Source organism: Pan paniscus, chromosome 17 (genome assembly GCF_029289425.2).
Source record: "Pan paniscus chromosome 17, NHGRI_mPanPan1-v2.0_pri, whole genome shotgun sequence".
NCBI classification, from domain to species: domain Eukaryota; kingdom Metazoa; phylum Chordata; class Mammalia; order Primates; family Hominidae; genus Pan; species Pan paniscus.
The window spans coordinates 50,190,670-50,205,998 of NC_073266.2; positions in this window are offsets into that span (position 1 = coordinate 50,190,670).

Consider the following 15,329-nt stretch of genomic DNA (forward strand, 5'->3'; position numbering starts at 1 on the left):
ATGGGGAAAAGTTAAATTTCAAATGGAAGGGGAGATTCTAAGTATGGCATGGTGCTTGTCATATGAAGGGTTCAGGAGGCTGGTTACTAGGACCTAAACCTGAGTTCTTAGGATGAGGGACATAGAAAAAGAAGACCAGGTAAAAGTAAAACAAGCATGTTCTCCATCTCTGAGGGTTAGTAATAACACAATTTAAAAGCAGCATTGATACCATGGGCCATGGTGTTGATGGCCATATGGGTGAAAGAGCAGTTGCACTGCCCTACAAGTAGCTAGAGATAGTAGCACTAGAGATATTAGCGCTAGAGATAGCAGTGCTAGAGATAGTAGTGCTAGAGATAGCAGTGCTAGAGATAGCTAGTAGTGCTAGAGATAGTAGGGCTAGAGATAGTAGTGCTAGAGATAGTAGGGCTAGAGATAGATAATAGTGCTAGAGATAGTAGTGCTAGAAATGATAGTAGTGCTAGAGATAGTAGTGCAGAGATAGTAGTGCAGGTGGAGTTGGCAGTGAGGGCACTAATAATGGCACAGTGTCCATGGTATCCTTGTAGAACCCTCAAAATTGGGCATTGGGAACACTGTTGTGTATGTGGGCATCAATGATGGCAACAGCAGAGTGCCTGATGGGCAGCACTGAAGCCTGTGGAGGTAATGCCATTATATGCCTTTGAGAAAGTGAGAGGATTAGACATCTTGATAACTCAGGAGAGGAAACCTATTCCCAGAATTATTTGGGAACTTGAGGAGTGAGGTTGAAATTCTTAAGAAATAGGTTGTCGCAGAGTCAGAGAAATGCTATTTTGTAGCTTTTATGATCATCCTTAGCTCCAGGCTTTTATGGCCTGAGAAACACAATAAATAATAAGAATAAGAATAACTTCAACAACAAGTAACACCCCATGCCAGGCACTGTTTCATTCCTGAAAATAATTCTGTGAGGTGATACCATTGTTGACCCTATTTTATAGATGAAATTTAGGCACAGAGAAATCAAGCTACTTGTCCAAGGTCATATAACTAGTAAATGATGAGCTCTAATTCAAACATAGGAAGTCTGGCTCCAGAGACCATGCATTTAAGCATCAGATGACACAGTGGAACCTCATCACTTTAGTCTCGACTACATATGATTATCTGAATTTTTTTTTCAAGAGCTGGTGAAATTTTATCTTCATTCCATTAAGAAAAAACACTGATTACATTAATTCAAGATTGGAAAAAGAATATTAAGCTAACTAAAAAAGAAATATTGCTTTTAATAACTAAAATAACTTTATTATAAAATAAAACTTTCTCCTTAGATTTCTCTATTTCTTGTAACCTTCGAATTTGCATTTTTTTTCTTTCTATTCCAGTTGTTATTACCCCAGACCCTTCTCACTTTATGCCTGGACAGTTACAATGGGACCCAGCATGATGCCCTGGTAGTGATCTCTCACTTCTCCATTCATTTAATATACTGCATTAGACAAATGTTACTGAGACGTTGGTCACATATAACCTGCTCAAAAACATGTATTGGCTCTTAATACCAATACAATAAATTCTATACTCTTTAGCCTGGAGTTTAAAATTATTCATATATATGTACATTTATACAATGTCTTCTCCATATGTTTTCTTATTTCGAAATACTCCCCTGGCTGAACATTTTATTCTCCCACACTAGTGGTTCCCAAACATACCTTTGATACTTATCATCTGCAGAATTACAGCAAATTACACTAGTTCTCCAAGACCTTGTTCAAATCCATACCTTCCATAAAGTTCCACTCAATCAAAGTACTGTAGCACATAAGATGTCTTCTGTTATCTATAAAATGACCTCTCCTCGCTGGTCTGAAGTGGGCTTGTTTTGGGGCAGATATATTGGTGAGTGGAGCTGGGCTGGATTTCTGCTGTCCTGTCCACCCCCACTCCCACTCCCACAACTCCCCTTTGGCGTTTCATTTGGTATACAAACGTCCTTCTGCAAGTAACCACCCTGTCCCCCACTGCCTGCCAATGCAGTGCTCACCCTGCACCAAATTCCTAAAGCAATGATAGTCTCTACAATTCATTTGGCAATTAATTGTGTATTGCTTGGTTGCATCTCTTTAACTGTGGTTTAAATATTATCCTATCAATATTTTAATTTGTAGTGTCTTACTGCCTTAATGCCTCAGAGTGTTCCCTCTTGAAGGCAGGGTTAATATATTATTCTTATTTGTGGTTCTCAAAATACACAATGCAGTGTCTTGGATTGTAGGAACTCAAATATTTGTGGATTTTACTTGCATTGTTTTCAGGCAAATAAACAGTTAATTACAAATGAAGCATGAATTTGTTGGATATGATCAACAATTGGCTGTCCATCATTAGCAAGAAAGCATAATGTTTATGCCCAAATACACACATACATGCACACATACCACAATTGTGGTATGATTATACTTTACCTTTACTTTTATAATATGTCTTTAACAGTTTAGTATATGAACTATCCACAACTACAGGTGGGGATAATTATTCTTGTGCTTTGATTTGCATAGAATGCTATATAGCCCTTCATTGTAGTTAGGCTTTTCAACACAGCTATTTTGCCAATAACAATTTATGAACACAAAGTATTTCAGGGGAAATAAACATGAAACATTTCAGTCTCTGCCTTCAATGAGTTTTAATTCTGAATGGGAGAGAACAATCCTTAACAAATACAATGCTATTAAGACAGGTGTAAGTTCCATTAAAAGCATTGCAGGAGGTCGGGCGTGGTGGCTCACATCTGTAATCCCAGCATTTTGGGAAGCCGAGGCAGGTGAATCACCTGAGGTCAGGAGTTCGAGACCAGCCTGGCCAACATGGTGAAACCCGGTCTCTACTAAAAATACAAAAATTAGCCAGGCATGGTGGCTGGCATCTGTAATCCCAGTTACTCAGGAGGCTGAGGCAGGGCAATCACTTGAACCCGGGAGGTGAGGGTTGCAGTGAGCCAAGATAGCGCCATAGCATTCCAGCCTGGGCAACAAGAGTGAGACTCCATCTCAAAAAAAAAAAAAAAAGTGCAGGAAACATGAATTAGGTGTTCAGAGGATCCAGGAAGCTCTAATATTTACATTTGATCCAGACCCTGCCACAGGGGAGATAGGCTTAATCGTCATGTTGATGTGAAAGGCATATTCCAGGCAGAGGTGAAGCGTGGAAAAATGCAGGTTGGAGAACCATTCTTGGAATCACAAGATGTTTTGTTTGGTGCAGAGTATGTTTTGTATAGATATCTTTCACAGTGCCATGTCCATATACCCTCCAGTCACTACCTATCTAATTTTATGAGGTCTGCCCAAGGTAGATTGTCATAGCATTGTGTATTTTGGTCCTCAGCAATCATACCTTTAAAATTAGAGGAATCACATGCTAGTTACATGTTTTTTGATACTCACTATAGTCTAAAAGGGAAATCTCCAGATTGAAAATGGCTATAAACTGACACTCTAGTTTCTCTTAAATTTCCTTTTAGGGTTTTCTCATTCGAAACAAATTTTTCATCACCTTAGCCACACTTGGGAATATTCTGCAATATTACTGAGAAAAACAATACTTTTGTCTTTTCCATTCACCTTAACATAGTTAAGGGAGGTTGAAATTTTCTTAAGGAATATCACTTTAGGAGCATGTGAGTAGTATTTCTGCTTCCGGTTTTGGCAGACTACCTTGTATTAGAAAAGCCCTCCCCTCAAACCAAGAACCAGTAAAAAAAGCAGGAAAGAGCTTAAAAGTCTCTAATTGGTTGCAAAACCCTCTGATTGGAGAGTTAGGATTAGGGTTAGTTATCGAGGCTGTTAATACTTGAGGGCCCATGTGTTCAGAAAGAGGAAGTACATCAAAGTTATCTCAATTATTTTGTTCATATTTCCCCTCAATGCATCTGCCAATTCATATGTTGGGTGGATCTGAGAGCTAAGTAGCTGAACAGACTTTTATAGCAGTTTTACAATGCTGGAGAAACAAAAATTGGAGTTCAAGGCTGTGACAGGAGCCAGAGTTTGAAAAGTACACGTCCTAAAAAGAAGTGACATTTGCCTATTTGTGAGCAACACCTAAGAGATTCAGAAAGCCAAGAAGAACTTTTAGTCAATGGGATGGGAAGCCAAGTAAACTTTCAGCAATCTAGTGGTCCTGGGGAAACAAATAAAAATTCAGGGCCCACCTATAAAACATGCAGACTTTCAGCTGAAGTCTATATTCTACCAGTAAAGGTAGAAAAAAATTAGTTCTCACAAACACTGAAAATTAGCTTCGGTTCACCTCTGCCCAGCCTGGATTAGTATACATCACCCTACTCTTACGATTTGCCAGAAGCAAAAGCAAATCATCTCTGTAGGAGAATAATATTATTCAGAGCCTCAAACGACAATGCACAATGTCTGGCATTCAACAACAGCAAACTACCAGGAAGAAAAATACCAGGAAAAAATACCAAGTTGCAGAAAACTAAGAGAAAACAATTAAGAAAAGAGAAAGAGACCAACAGGTGAGTTAGATAATAGACATAAAGGTCATGGACTTTAAAGTAACTGATTATAGTACTGTGCCAATGTTAACCAAAAAAAGAAAAAAAAAGCTGGAGTGGCTTTGCTAATATCAGACAATGTGGGCTTCAAGGTAAAAACACTAGGGAGACTTCCTGATCAGAGAATCAATGCAACAGGAAGATAGAGCAGTTTCAAATTTCTATGCATCAGATAGCAAATCCTTGAACTACGTAAAGCCAATTTGACAGTATTAAAAGAAGAAATTGACAAATCCATAATAGTGATACATTTGAATACAATTCTTCTAATAATTGAGAGAATAAGCATGAAGATATAGTAAAGATATAGGAAGTTTGAACAACACAGTTAACCCTCTTAACCTAATTGACTTGTATGGAACACTGCTCAAAGCAACTGCAGAATATTCATTCTTTTAAGTGCATGTAGAACATTTACCAAAATTAAACATATGCTGGGCCATAAAGTAAACCTCCATTAAATTGAAAAGTTTGAAAACATAGAGAATATACTGTTGGCCATCTCAATCTGTGCTTGCCACATGCATAGTTTCAACTAACCATGTATCAGAAATATCTAGAAAAAAAATTGCATTTGTACTAAAAAGGACAGATTTTTTTCCTTCTCATTATTCCCTAAGCAATACAGTATAACAACTATTTACATAGCATTTACATTTTATTAGGTATTATAAGTAATCTAGATATGATTTGAAGTATATGGGGGAGTATGCAGAGGTTATAAGCAAATATTATGCTACTTTGTATAAGAGACTTGAGCCTCCATAGATTTTGGCATCTGTGGGAGATCCTTGAACAATGCCCCATGAATACTGAGAAAAGATTGTATTCTCTGACTAGAGTGGATTTAAAACTAAAATCAATAACAAAAAGATAACAACATCTCCAGTTGTTTAGAAATAAAGAAATTCTCTTCCATAATCCACAAGTAAATACTCAAAATGGAAATTAGAAAATATTTTAAACTTAGTAATAATAAAAATATAGTATATTAAAATTTGTGGGTTGCAGCTAAGCTGTGAGGGAAATTTTTAGTCTTGAAAGCATGTATTAGAAAAGAAGAAAGGTTGTGAATCAATGATCTAAGCATCCATTTCAAGGAGGTAACAAGAGATTAACAAACAAAACTCAAAGAAATAGTAAGAAAAGGACAAAGGTGACAGAATAGAAAACAAAGGTACAAATAGAGAAAATCAAAGAAGCAAAAGGTGGGGTGTTTGAAAGACTAATAAAATTGATAAAACCCTAGAGAGAGAGACAGGAAACAAACTATTAATATGACAATGTGGACATTGCTTTTTTCCTCAGACATGAAAAAAATAAAAATTAGTTGAGAAAAAAGTTTAAACAAATGAATTTGAAGATTTAGATTAAATGAAAAAATCCTTTTGAGATATATAACTTAGTAAACCTGATATAAGAAAAAATAGAAAAGCTAAATAGTCCCATTAAAGCTATTAAATCTACAATAAATATATTTTCATGAAGACATGACAGCATAAGATGGCTTTGTCAGTAAATTGTTTCAAACATTTACAAAATAAATAAGATCAATTTTACCCCAAATCTTTAGAAAATAAAAAAGAGAAGAGCTATTCCAATTTATTTTTACTACAGTAGCAATAATTCCAGCAAGTGTTGTTCAAAATAAATATGTATTTGTAAGACAGAAATTTCTCAAAAGGTTCTTTTCAGGAACAGAAGCTCCACCTGCGTTTGCCTTAACTTTTTTTGCTCTATAATTTTTTGCTGAAAAACTGGAGTCTCTGCCTGCCAGAAGCAGAAGTAAATCTCGTCTAGAGAAAGATAGCAACCAGAACTTCAAACTGTCTCTATCACAGGCCAGAATAATATTGATTCCAAAACATGACGAAATCTTCATAAGAAAGAAAAATTACAAACTTACCTTTTTCATGATCACAGAAGCAAAAAATCTAAACAAATGATTAACTATTTAAATTCTATGACATGTGAAATAATAATATACCATTAGAAAATTAGTGTTCTGGCATGCAAGATTGATTTTAAATTTTTAAATCATCAATTTTATTTTTAACATTAACAAAATAAATTATACTATTATTGCCACAATGAATGCAGAAAAAATATATTAAAATTAAATATCATTTATGACAAAGACTCATCTCAAACCAAGGGTAAAAGGAAATTTCCTTATTTTGACAAAATGTACCTATAAAAGCTTACATCAAATACCATAATTAAGGACAAAATTCTTTCCCTGCTGAGATCAGAGGAAAGAAAAAGATGCACATTATCACTACTATCTGTTCAACTTTATATTGAAATTTAGTCAATACAATAACATAAAAAATGGGTAGAAAAAATATTGAAGGAAAGAAATAAAACTACCCTAACTACATAAGATGATGTAAGTGTGCAGAAAATGTTCAAAAATTCAAATATAAAGTGTCAGAATAAATAAATAAATTTAACTGTGTAACTAGCACAAACTCAATGTAAAAAATGAGATATATTCCTATATATTAGAAGGTGTTAAAAAATTTAAAGAAAATTTATTTGTAATAGTATCTACATAGTCAAATACCTTGAAATAAATCTAAGGGAGGATGTGTAGAAAATCTACACCAAAAACCATAAAACACTGTTGAGAGAAATTAAAGAATTAATTAAAGGGGGTGGATATATTATGGTCCAGAATTAGAAGTCTCAATATTTCCAAAATGTCAATTTTACCAAGTTGATTTATAGATTTAATGTAATCCCAGTGAACATTCCAGTAGTTTTTTTTTTTTTAATGGAAATTGACAAGCTCATTCTAAGATGAAAAGGCAAAGATGCAGGAATAGTAAAAGAAACTGTGGAGATCAAAATTGGAATATATGTACTGCTAGATATCAAGTCTTGATTACCATAGCTTTATAATAAAACACTGTCATATTGACATGAGTATTGGTTTTGAAACCGATGGAATAAAGAGTCCAGAAAGAACATTTTAGTCTCTTGAACATATATGGTCTTCTGATTTGTGATACTGGTGACAAGGCAGAGTGTGGAGAATACCATTCTTGTAGTAGTGGCAAGTCAATTGAATATCACCATGGTTCCCACTTAATAGCATAAGTCAGTGGTTCTTAACAGGGACAGTTTTGGCCTTCCTGCTCCCTTGGACATCCAGCAATGACTGGAGACATCACTGATTGTCATGACTTAGGACGGGACATGCTATGGTACTTAGTGGGTACAGGCAAGCGATGCTGCTAAATGTCCTACAAGGCACAGGAGAGTCTCTACGCAATGAAGACTTGGCCTGTCCAAAATGTCAATAGTGCTAAGGTTGAGAAACCACGCTGAAAACAAAAGTCAATCTTAGGAGGACTATAGGCTTATATAGGAAGATAGAACATTAAAGCTTATAAGAAAGAATGTATTCATGACCTTGGGTTGTTGAAATTTCTAAAAAGTGACACAAAAGAGCAGTAAGCATAAAGGGAGAGAATGATAAAGAAGAATACAAGTTGTTTATCAAACCACATCCCAAACACAGTAAGATGTTAAGCCATAAGAAAGATATTTGCAATATATATATATATATATGCAACAAAGTGCTTGTATTCAAAAATATATTAACAATGTCTACAAATCAGTAAGAAAAAAGCCAACTCAAATAGAAAAATAGGCAAATGAATCTCTTTTGACAGTAAGTATATGAGAAAGTGCTCAACATCATTAATCACTAAGGAAATAAAAATTAAAAACTGTGAAATAACATTATACATTCACCAGAAAGATTAAAATGTAAAAGACTGGGAAGCTGTCTTAATCCCAGTGTTGATTAAACTGGGGAGCAACTGGAATTTTCATACACTGCTGACGGGATTGTAAACTGGAACAACTACTTTGGAAAACCATTTGTATCTACTAATACTAAAACTGGACATGTACATATCCCTGTTACTTAGCAATACCAGTCCAACAGAAATGCATACACATGTGTACCAAAAGATATATACATATATGCACCAAAAGATATATATCTTCTATCATGTACATACTTGCAGATTATATACATGATATATCATAAATAGGTACATACTCATATGTATATATACATACACACATATACCTATGTATGTATAAAAGTTTATAGCAGCATTACTCATAATAGTTAAAAACTGGCAACAACCTAGTTGTCTATCAACAGTATGGATAAGGTCTAGTATATTCACACAATGGAATTTCTCACAGCTATGAAAATGAATAAACCATTGTATATACAATAACATAAATAACTCTTATAATGTTGAATGAATGTCAGACACATAGGGTACAGGTACATATGATGTCATTCATAGTATTAATATGAAAATTGGGTGTTACAAGTCAGGATAGTGTTATCTTTGGAGAGGAAGTTAGGGTTAGGGACTGAGAGAGGGGCAAGGGAGGGCTTCTGTGGTGTTAGTGATATTTTATTCCTTATCTGAACGGTGGTTATACAGGTATGTTCCTTGTGTAAAAATTCGCTGAGCTTCACACTTATGATTTGTGTACTTTTTCTATTTGTGTATCAATAAAAATATTTATTTGAAAAAATGCATGAGTGGGATGGAGTGAGGAAAAAGTTGGTGCAGAAATAAAATATGCTTTTAGAGTTCAAATATCATATATCCTCACTTATAAGTGGGAGCTAAATCATGTATACATATGGATATATAGTGTGGAATAATAGACTTCGGAGACTAGAAAAGTGGGAGGATTGGATGGGGTGAGGGATGAAAAATTACTTAATAGGTACAATTATTCAGGTGATGATTACATGGAAAAAACCAGACCGCATCACTGTGCAATATATCCATGAAACAAAACTGCACTTGTATCTCTTAAATTTATACAAATTATTGTATAATAATACAAACTATTGTATAATTTGTATAATTATTGTATATATATTTACACACCCTTAAAAAGTATTTGCATTTGAGTTTGCAAGATAAAAATTTCTGACAATAAGTTTCCTATTCAAAATATTGGAGAATTATAATGCATTTTCTCAATTCCCTTATGATAAATCAAGTTGGCAAAACAATTGGTATTTGTTTCTAACCAAGTTTTCCTAGTTCTTTTTTAAAAAATATTAGTATCAGCCTGAACTACACAAACTTTCTTTGTTCTTTCCCTTCCTCAATTTGGTTTACCTTGCCCAAGTCTAAAGATCCCTCCTGTATTTACCAATATTTTCCTCTTGAGATAGCTGTTGGTAGAGCAGGGAACACTGCTCTGAGGGTAGCATCCCTGAGTGGCAAGGAAAAGTCATGTTCCCATTTTTCAGGGTACAACATAGCATCTATCAGTTATTATAGAGTGCTTAACAATAGATGACTTCTAGTATATAGTGGTCTTTTGTTTTTGTTTTTAAAGATGAAGTTTTGCTCTTGTTGCCCGGGCTGGAGTACAGTGGTGTGATCTCGGCTCCTCGCACCCTACACCTCCTGGTTCAAGTGATTCTTCTGCTTCAGCCTCCCGAGGAGCTGGGATTACAGGCACCCGCCACCATGCCCAGGTAATTTTTTGCATTTTTAGTACAGACGGGGCTTCACCATATTGGCCAGGCTAGTCTCGAGCTGCTGACCTCAGGTGATTCCCAGCCTAGGCCTCTCGAAGTGCTGGGATTACAGGCGTGAGCCGCCGTGCCCAGCCTAGCGTTTTTGCTGACCAGTTGTGTTAATATCTTTCATCAACACACATCTATGTGACCTCCACAAAGTAAACTGGCTGTTGAATCTGTACCCTGTTAATTGATAATTATTATTGTATTTAACTTCTTTCTTTTACACGGTAGTCCCATTACTTTAAGATATGCTTATACATGTTTCAAATTCACTAAAAGAGCTTGCTGTTATATTTAAGAGAATCTATTACTTCAAAATTAACAAAACTACTAACCATTCTTTACATTACACTCAAATTAAATTCTACACATTTTCCTAAACTTTTGGACAGCAAAAGATCGCGTCGAAAGAGTCTGTTTCAGATGTCCATAGGCTCAAATTTAGTTTTTAAAACTATTCTACAAATTAAAAAATGTTCACTTTAAAATTTTAACTCTAGAATAAATGGGTCTTCTTGAGACACTATAGTATGTCAACAAAAGTGATTACAGTTGTCCCTCCATATCCATGGGGGATGGTTCAGCAACCACACTGATACCAAAATCCGAGAATGCTTCAGTCCCTAATATAAAAAAAGGGCGTAGTATTAGCATATCACCTACACACATCATTCTATGTATTTTAAATCATCTCTAAATTACCTATAATACTTAATACAGTGTGAGTGCTATTAAACAGTTGTTATACTATATTGTTTCTCCATTTATATTATTTTTATTGTTGTATTGTTATTTTAAAATTTTTCCTGAATATTTTTGATCTGCAGTTGGTTGAACCTGAGTGTGCAGGACCTGCAGATATGCAGGGCTGACTATATAGAGAGAAAAATGGGAAGCGAGATCATAGAGACTTTTGTACCCTAACAGAGCCTTTCCAGAAACTCCCGTCTCGCAATGACATACTGTTGTTTTAAACAAGTCCTGCTGGAATTATTGCTGCTGTGGTGCATGTGGCAGAGAAGGACTGTCCCTGAGGATGAAATAGTGCTGACATTCTGCACTGTAGATGGAGTCATGAGTGCTGTGGGGAAATGAGGATGGGCGAGGGACAGTGAAATAGGGAGAAATGATCACTTAACATTGTTATAAATTCTCTCTCACTATACTTTAATTGCAAAGGAACTCCAAAAAGATAATATTTAATTATATGGACTTAATGCCCTGAGTACATGAAAGGAGAATGAAGTGCGTCAAAGAACTTGGAAATAAGGGAAATGAGGCCACTTTGTGAGAGTCAGGCTATCACAGTGGTATACATGGAATGAAGCATAGGTAGTCACCTGAAAGAGACCTTTTTGGCACGTGAGGGAGCGTCTGAGAGAGCTGCTTTATATGTACTCCAGCGCTTGTCCAATTCTTCTGCACTGGCCTCCTCATTTGCTGCCATGATGTCACCTGTCTCTTGGCTGTCCCTTCTGGGACACTGGATCAACTAATGACTGATAACTAATGGGAGCTACACCTATCCTCCTGAGCCCGTTTTCATGAGAGGATCATTGTTTGTATCATTTTTGTATGGGTCCTGCCCCAGGTCTCCACAATGCGGCATTTATAACATCATGCTGTAAATTTAATGAGGATTTACTTAAGGTTTGAGTAGAAAGGAATAGCTGTAAACTATGGGGAAGAATTGGTAACGGTTCCTAAGCCCAGACTCACCCTCAAGTCAACTCCAGGTGTGGTCCCTGTTCTCTCCCAAGCTACTGCCAAATGGCTCCAGGCCACCTTCATTCTTCTGCCTTCATATCCAGCCTTCTTCATACATCTGAGTCCAGGAAAAATTGTCTTTGGCTCCAGAAAGAATTTGTTATTGTTTACCCCCACCCCAATGAAGGCTGTCTCTGTAATGTGTTTGTATTGATCCCAGCTGCATTTTTAGCACCTAGCAAAGGGCCTAAGACATGGTAGGTTACAGTTTATTCATGCAATAAATATTAGGTGAATGAAAAAAGCAAGAATGGTCATTTTCTGTTTGTTTATACCTCTCTGGAGACTTGACAAATACAGTTGTATTAATCAAATTAACTAGCACTCTGATCATCCTTTGGAAGAAAGCAAGGGCCCCTGAGGTTATCTGAGGATATATTTTCTGACTGATATACATTATAGGCCAGATGATGACTGCCATTTGTTCATCCTCTTTTGGTTTAGGAATTTGGTAACACACATTCCTCAAAGATTTTGAAACCCCTACAAATAATTAGGTGAATTTTAATCACATGGCCCAGTGTACTGATTTTTAAGATGGTTTTATAAATTGTTCATCTCAGACAGAGCAATAGTTTTAGTCAGTTCTCTGAAACTCTATTTGAGTGTGGTCCCCACAAGAACAGGATCATCACTTGGGAGTTTGTTTGAAATTTAGACTCTCAGGCCTCATCTAGAACTTCTGAATCATAATTTGTATGTTAACAAGATACAAAAGACCAAAAGAGGATGTGTGTATGTATATTAAAGTTTGAGAAGCACTCCAAGGAGTCGTGGGTCTTGGGAATCTTGTTTAAATTCCTTGTTCTCAGTGTAGTCCACATTCACAGAGGAAGAAAAGTTTCCCTTTGATTAGGGTTTTCCTTCTGTTTCTCTTCTCCTGTTAAGACATCATACCTCTCTTGATCTGAGTGAAAAGAGCAGGGTGGAATATGGTGAAACATTTGCCTCTTGCCTGCCTCTATACGCTGGTAAGTTTCTACACACAAGATATGCATAGGAAAAACGTCTGGATATTTTGTCTGTAGCACCAGCTAACACCTTTGAAGAGACTAGAGGTTGTCACCATGAATCCAGCCACTTCCTGGATACTCTATGCCTAGACAGGTAATTGCTATTCAATCCACCTCTTCTTGAACCTTTCCAGCCCTTTAGAAAATTCCAGCTTTTAGATAAATGTAGGTTACTGAACCTAAACAGCAAATAATTGCAGCCCATTAAACTCTCAATAAGAAGATGGCCCTAGCTACTGGGGAGGCTGAGGCGGGAAGATTGCTTGAGCCCAGGAGTTTGAGTCCAGCCTGGGCAATAAGAAATACCCTGTCTCTAAAAGTAAAACATAAAAAATAAATTATATTTACAAAAAGAAAAGATGGTTCAGCTTTTGTCTATAGAGTGACTTTAAAATTAGGGCTGCTTCTAATCCTCTATTCAGACCCTGTGCACAACATCTATTTTATTAGGATTGTCTCCCCCATCCTCATGAAATGAGTGTTAGAGATTGTGTCTTCAAGGTAGTTTAATTTCCTGGACCATTTTTTACCTGTCAGAACATTATGAATGGGTTTTCTTCTTCGCAGTTATTTTTGTGCTTATGTCAATCTTCTGTAATAGGTGTGCACATATGTATATTTCACATTGTCTATATTTTTTCCACGGGTAAATTTTTAAAAAATTTCCCATCTCCACCAATTTTCAGGGCTGTTATATGGGATTACACGCCTATATTCTCTCATCATTTAAGCTTTTGATCTCTGTGCTATCTCAGATATTTTAGATTCTTTCTTCTGGCTGATTTGAGGCTTGATCTCTTTGCTTTCCCTTTTCTGTATTAAAATAATTTAAAAACCTAGAAGGCTCTTCTTGGCATGGCAGCTGCAACTTTGACTAAAAAGTCCTGTGGGGTACCACAAGTCTACCTCTGGCTAAGATGGACTCCTATTCATACTATCTTTTCTAACAATGTTTCCAGATCCAACACAGGTTTTGATACCATTTCTCCGACTGCTCTCTATTAAACAGTAGTTTCCAGAAATTCCTATCTCTAAAAGCAACTTTATTTCAAAGCAGATTTTCCAGAGAACACTCTCAGTTTCCAGAACCTAATGGTTTCCACAACAGGCTGAGACGTCTCCCCCACTGGCTGGCGCAGTAACTGCCCGGGTCTCCAAAACTTACCCAGGATGGACTCTAACCTACCCTGACACTCAGCATTCTGACACTCCTAGCAATGTTCTTTCCTTTACCTTTTTTCTCTGAATTTTATTTTAGAAACTCAGCATTTGAAGGACTGGGCGTAAAACTATCACCTTCCACATACCACCCTTCCCAAGTACTTCCAGGAAGACTGTGGAGTAGCATCTTCACTGCATTCTGGTGCTGTTTTCTCAAACCTGTTCACACTGGTCCTGAATGTTTTCAGTCATGTTTATTTTATTTTTGTTACTTTCAGAGGGCTTTCATTTCTGCAATATTCAAAATTTTTTCTCTTCTATTTCTTTCTTATTATCCTGCCAGCTCATTTTAATTGACAGCATTTTTTTGAGTCCTTTTAAAAAAGAGATGTAATGCTCTCCCTAATTTTCTTTAGATTATGGTATTTTATATCTTCCATTTCCTTGATTAATTTTTGTGTGTGTGTATTCTTTGTGTGCCCTTTGCTTATATTGTTTCTATTGTTTCTTCTTCTTTTTTTTTTTTTGCAGTTTCTCAGCATGTGTTTATACCATTGTCTCTTTTCTGATTATTAACTTGTATTTGAAATGAGTTGAATATTTGCTACACAGTACTCTAAGGAGGGAAGAGATTGGGGGTGGGATAAAGGCAGGAAGAGCAGGAAAGCATGAGGTGCAGTAATTCACAACTTCAGTCTGGACTTTTTTTTTTTTTTTTTTTTTTTTAACAAATAACCATTCACCAAATCAGTTCTATCCTAAATCAGTTCTATCCTTCTCCTGGTGGCATGACTCTCATAGGATCTTCAGCATTTATGATGTGGACTCACCAAGTTTCACCTCACACTATCCTATGGGTAGGTGTCCAGATTGTAGATAATAGAAATAATTGGTAAGATAATTCCGCCTTCGGTATGACCTTCCTTTGTATCTGTATCTATGGGATGTATCCTAATTCTCCTAGATTGTATGTCTCTATTCAGATACCCACTAGATTATCACTTGACAATGTGATCATTCTTAATTAATTAATTGCTTTACATGAAACTGTATTTCGACAGAATATTTGGCAGGAACATTTTGTGTTTTGGGTTTTGACACTGTGACTATTTCCTTGTTTTGATGAAGATTCATTCCCCCTTTTTTGTTAGGTGACTTTATTCTGGCATCTTTCCCCACATTCCCAGACTATATATATATATATTTTTAATGAGGGTTCATTGAAGTTTTAGAGAAAATTGAGCAGAAAATC